We start from the raw sequence: 6,123 nt of genomic DNA on the forward strand, positions 1-6,123 counted from the left end.
ACATTTTTCAAAGGTTGTGATTTTCTTTCATTTTTCTTTTTTTCATTAGATGGCAAGGTCAGTGCTTAAGGAACACTTTTGTTTATGCTACAGCTAGCCAGCTCAGGTTTCTACCATGCCTTAGAGAACACTCTGTCCTTCCTGCTGGATTCCAGGTGTGATCTCCCAGTTTCAGATCACTCCTAGCTTTTCCACTGGACTGCTTTAGTAGGCAGCCTCTCATTGTACATAACTTAAATAATTTTATTATCCTTTCCTCATTTCTATTCCTGTTTCTAATTTGCTGAGACATCAAGTAGATGTCAAAATCTTCATAAAAATTTTGTTGTATCCTCTCTGTTTAAAGATGATACATCCTCATTTTGAGAAAATTAAAGCAATTGAGAATTGTTATAAAACAGAATGTGTAACCATATCATCACTTTGATAACATCTTTCTAAACATCTCTGAATGGTGAATACTCACAGGTGCACACAATTTTACACAAACAAGATCATACTATGCACATTGTATTGTAATTGGCTTTCTTAGTTCAAAAAAATATATCCTTACAGTTTGCTATGTCAGTGAATATAGATCTACATTATCCATTTTATTGGCTGATAATAATATTTTTATTTTTATTTTTAAAATATTTTATTTATTTATTCATGAGAGACACAGAGAGAGAGAGGCAGATACACAGGCAGAGGGAGAAGCAGGCTCCATGCAGGGAGATCCAGGGGTCTCCAGGATCACGCCCTGGGTTGAAGGCGGCGCTAAACCTCTGAGCCACCCAGGCTTTCCAATATTTTTAAATAGTACGACATGTTTCTTCTTATTTAATAGGAAAGCACAAAGAAGCAAACAAAAAAGTGTATCACATTCTCTCAACCTTGATATCCTATATTGAACAGTTTGTAAAACTAAAAGAAACACATCTATGGGATTAGAAAAATTCATGCTACAAAAAGTTACAAAATAAAAAGTGAAAGTTTAAAGCAACCCTCTGTTTTCTAGCTCAGTCTTTCTAAGGCCAAATGCCTTTATTACTTTCTTGTGAATCTTTCAAAGCATACAAAATTACATATATGTATTTTCTCTTTTTTGTTTGTTTTTAACACAAAAAAGATCACACTATTACATAGAGTATTTATTCTGCTTTTTTCATTTGATGTATTTTGGGGATCATTCCTTAACTACAAGGTAAATATATTTTTTTAACAGCTGCATAAAGGAAGTCATTTGTTAGGATGTGCCACAATTTATTTAACCAGTTCCCTATGGTGGATATTTGGTTGTTTCCAGGGTTTTGCTTGTTTGTTGATTTATTATGCAGTTTTGATTTTACTATTACCAATAATGTTGCAAGAACATATTTGTACTTATCTTAACAAGGATTGCTCACATATCCATAGAGAAAATTTTAAGCACTGGGGCTTGGGTTAAAAGGTGTATGTGTTTCACACATTGGTAGAAATTGCCAAATCATCATCCAGAAAGGTTGCACCAAATAATACTACAACAAAAGTGTTCAGTGCTTGTTTCCTACCTCAAATTTTTAAGCTGTTGCCAATCAAATAAATTAAAATTGTTATTTTCTAATTTGCATCTACTTATTATGAATGAAGTTGAGATACTTTTCAAATATTCATTGGCTGTTTGTAGTTTTTTCCTTGAAGCTGTTTGTATACATTCACTGTTTTTTCCTCCTAGACTATATTTGTACATCTTTTTCAATAGCTATCAGTAGAATTTGTGTGAACAGATAAGGTATTATTGAGCAAGCTATCAGTAGAATTTGTGTGAACAGATAAGGTATTATTGAGCAAGGTATTACACTGCTTGGATAATTTATTCAACTAGTTACCTCATAATGAATAGTTAGGATGTTTACAATATCCTACTGCAGTTTCAGGCTTCTTGTACTTGCATTTTTGTGATCTGAATCAAACATCCCTTTAAGTTAGATTCCAGAAGTAAAATTGCTGATTTATCAAAAGCCAGATTGTCAAAATTTCTTTAAAAAAATTATTTATTTATAGAGACACAGAGAGAGAGGGGGAGACACAGGCAGAGGGAGAAGCAGGGAGCCCGACGTGGGACTCGATCCCAGGTGCCCCCCTGGGCTGAAGGCGGCGCTAAACCGCTGAGCCACCCGGGCTGCCCCGTTTGTCAGAATTTCAAAGTAGCATTGTTTGGTGGGAGAATGGCCCAAGTCGAGGAGTGGGAGAAAAGAAAGAGGAACTAAATAGGAGCTCCAGATTGCAAAGGGTAATCTGCTCTAAATTAAAATTGAACTAAAAGGCTAATTGGTGATGTTATCATCCTAGCTGCTTTCATCAATAAGCTTCTTAAAATTCTAAATCTCCTCCATTTGGTGCCTGGATCTCCTGGGAGTCTGCAAATTCTGTGAAGGGAAAAAAGAAAAAAGTAATTTTCAAGTGAATAATAGTATTAAAACATAGTTATAAGCACATTTTGAATCCTTGTGGCCAGGCAATTTTAATGTTGACTTTACATTTCTGTTTACAATTGTCTGAGTGGTGCATACTGTTTGAAGGAACATTTGGCATTATGGTAATTCATTAATTGAAACTGAATGGAGGAAGTCGTGGGAGACTTGAGTCAGCTTACCTCAAGGACTGGTGGCCTTCTGTGCAAGCTGAGTTCGAAAGAACCTGTGCACAAAGCAATCCATTAAATTAGAATAATGTAGGAAATGATTTGGGGGAGGATGAACTGCATAAAATCTTTGTACCTAACAACTTGTTCATTAGCGGTTAGTGTAGTAGAAAATACAGAGCGAAGAAATTTACATTTCTGGTTGGAGTAATAATTGGATTAGGACACCAATTCAGACCACAAATTGCATTCATGACCACAATGCCAACTTTAGTTTTATAGGGGTTATGAGGTGACACTGCATTAAACTAGGCATCCCAGGATTGCTTGGGCAGTTTTGACTGAATATGAGGTTTGCCTTGGTATCTGCAAAGTTAAGAAAGAAATGAAGTAGGTCACACTGATGAGGAAGCAGAAGGCAAGCTGAAGACAAAGCATTAGCTGACATCCCACAAACCAACACCCCCACCATGTGGGGTCTGTGGGACATTCCTCACCTCAGGTACTCCTGGCTTCCCTAAAACTAGGGGAAGGAAAAAAACAAATGGTTAACTAATAGAGATCACAGTCCTGCAAAACAGGAGTCCCTATAAGTTCAACAATGTCTTAGTGATTTACAAGGAAAAAGCATTCTTATCTATAGCCTAACTTCCAGAGACCCATAACTCCATTTCCTGGAGTCCTAACACCACTTTTCCCTTCCTTGAATGTTGTGGGAAACAGAGACAAAAGGGAAAGGAAACAAAATTAAGTTTCTTTATGACCTGCAGCCCATTAACAAGAACTTGTAATAGAAGGAGTTTAAAATTCCTCCAGAATGCTCCCAATTATCTTGATGTTAGTGCCTTACTAGAAGGAAAAACAACCTTAGCTTGACAATAGCAAGGCCCCCAGTACCTTGTAAATCTTCTTTAGCATATGAAAGCCTTGAACACCTCTCTTTTTTCCTTACCGCCCCCAACTCCCAAGTATATAATCAGCCATTCCTCACAACCCCGAGGCAGCAGCTCTTGTCCTTGTGCTTTCATAAAATCACCTTTTATGCGCCAAAGATATTTCAATAATTCTTTCTTGGCCATCAGCTCTGGACCTCACCAACATTCCAAAACTACATCAACACTATTTGTACAACATAATTATCTGAACATTTTCTGCATTAATATTTTTGATAGACAAAATTAAATAGACAAAAATTGGTTTGCTCTCATTTTTTTGTTCTAATATGCATTTATTTGATTATTATGAATATATATGCACACACATATAACATTAATAATGTAATCTATTTTTCTTTTTCCAATGTTATTTTCTTTTGAAAAAAATCCGAGATAGAAATTCACCATTTAAATAAAATTTTTTTTGTCTTTTTTACACTACATGCATATTCAGTTTTACATATTTGCAACAATATTATGGGTAGAGTTTTGATTTCTGCATTTTATTTAACATATACCATAAATGTTTTCCCATTTTGCTAGTCTGTTTTTATTCTTGTTTTCTCTTGCTTCATGCACTTTCCCCCCCCTTTTTTTTGTATACTTTTTATTGGAGTTCAATTTGCCAACATAGCATAACACCAGTGCTCATCCCATCAGTGCCTCCCTCACTCAGTCACCCCAACCTCCCCCACTCCCCCTCACCTCCCTTTCCATCACTCCTTGTTCGTTTCCCAGAGTTAGGAGTCTCTCATGTTCTGTCACCCTCACTGACATTTCCCACCCATTTTCTCTCCTTTCTCCTTTATTCCCTTTCACTATTTTTTATATTCCCCAAATGAATGAGACCATATAATGTTTGTCCTTCTCTGATTAACTTATTTCACTCAGCATAATACCCTCCAGTTCCATCCATACCAAAGCAAATGGTGGGTATTCATCATTTCTAATGGCTGAGTAATATTCCATTGTATACATAGACCACATCTTCTTTATCCATTCATCTTTCGATGGACACCGAGGCTCCTTCCACAGTTTGGCTATTGTGGACATTGCTGCTAGAAACATTGGGTGCAGAGTTGCAAACGAGTGAGCAGAAGGCAGTTCGGCCGCGAGAGTGGAGCAATGCCTAAATCAAAGGAACTTGTTTCTTCAAGCTCTTCTGGCAGCGATTCTGACAGTGAGGTTGACAAAAAGTTAAAGAGGAAAAAGCAAGTTGGGCCAGAGAAACCTGTGAAGAAGCAAAAGACTGGCGAAACTTCAAGAGCCCTGTCATCCTCTAAGCAGAGCAGCAGCAGCAGAGATGATAACATGTTTCAGATTGGGAAAATGAGGTACGTCAGTGTTCGGGACTTTAAAGGGAAAGTTCTAATTGATATTAGAGAATATTGGATGGATCCAGAAGGTGAAATGAAACCTGGAAGAAAAGGTATTTCTTTAAATCCTGAGCAATGGAGCCAGCTGAAGGAACAGATTTCTGACATTGATGATGCAGTAAGAAAACTAAAATCAGAGCCATATAAAACCTGTACTGTTCTAGTTGTTTTAATCTTTTTACATTGGCTTTTGTTTTCTAAACGTTGTTTTCCAAGCTATTGTATATTTGGATTGCAGAACAATTTGTAAGATTGAATACTTTTTTTTATGTGCATTATTAAAAGTGTTCTGAGTGAAGCTAATTGTCAACTTGATTAAGGAGGATTGCTTTGTGCCCGCCACCTAGTGTAAAATAAAATCAAGTAATACAAAAAAAAAAAAAAACATTGGGTGCAGGTGTCCCGGCGTTTCACTGCATCTGTATCTTTGAGGTAAATCCCCAGCAGTGCAATAGCTAGGTCCTAGGGCAGATCTATTTTTAACTCTTTGAGGAACCTACACAGAGTTTTCCAGAGTGGCTGTACCAGTTCACATTCCCACCAACAGTGCAAGAGGGTTCCCCTTTCTCCACATCCTCTCCAACATTTGTTGTTTCCTGTCTTGTTAATTTTCCCCATTCTCACTGGTGTGATCCCAGATCTTAGGTATCTCATTGTGGTTTTGATTTGTATTTCCCTGATGGCGAGTAATGCATTTTCTCATGTGCTTCTTGGCCATGTCTATGTCTTCCTCTGTGAAATTTCTGTTCATGTCTTTTGCCCATTTCATGATTGGATTGTTTGTTTCTTTGCTGTTGAGTTTAATAAGTTCTTTATAGATCTTGGATACTAGCCCTTTATCTGATATGTCATTTGCAAATATCTTCTCCCACTCTGTAGGTTGTCTTTTAGTTTTGTTGACTGTTTCTTTTGCTGTCATGCACTTTCCCTTGACCACTGTCATGTAACCAATGTGTTTGTGCAGGTATGTGAGCCCATGTATTTTCCTCCATAACCATGTAAGCCTAGTAGAAAAGATATACAGATACATGTATACACATATAAATAAATTTGTAAAATATATATGAGGTTGTGAGTTGTCATATGCTTATACAGAAGTGAGATCATAAACTAAATATATTTCTCAGTTACATCCTTTATTTATTCATCAGGGCAGCCTGCCAGATCAGTAGCTACAGATCAAAGTTGATTTTTTTAATAGCCACAT

At 36.7% G+C, this 6,123-nt stretch overlaps 1 pseudogene; it reads left to right on the forward strand.

Moving 5' to 3' along the window:
• Positions 1-3,168: 3,168 nt before the first annotated feature.
• LOC140632219 (activated RNA polymerase II transcriptional coactivator p15 pseudogene) lies at positions 3,169-5,301 on the forward strand (annotated as a pseudogene).
• Positions 5,302-6,123: the final 822 nt, after the last annotated feature.

Source organism: Canis lupus, chromosome 4 (assembly GCF_048164855.1).
Source record: "Canis lupus baileyi chromosome 4, mCanLup2.hap1, whole genome shotgun sequence".
Taxonomy (NCBI): domain Eukaryota; kingdom Metazoa; phylum Chordata; class Mammalia; order Carnivora; family Canidae; genus Canis; species Canis lupus.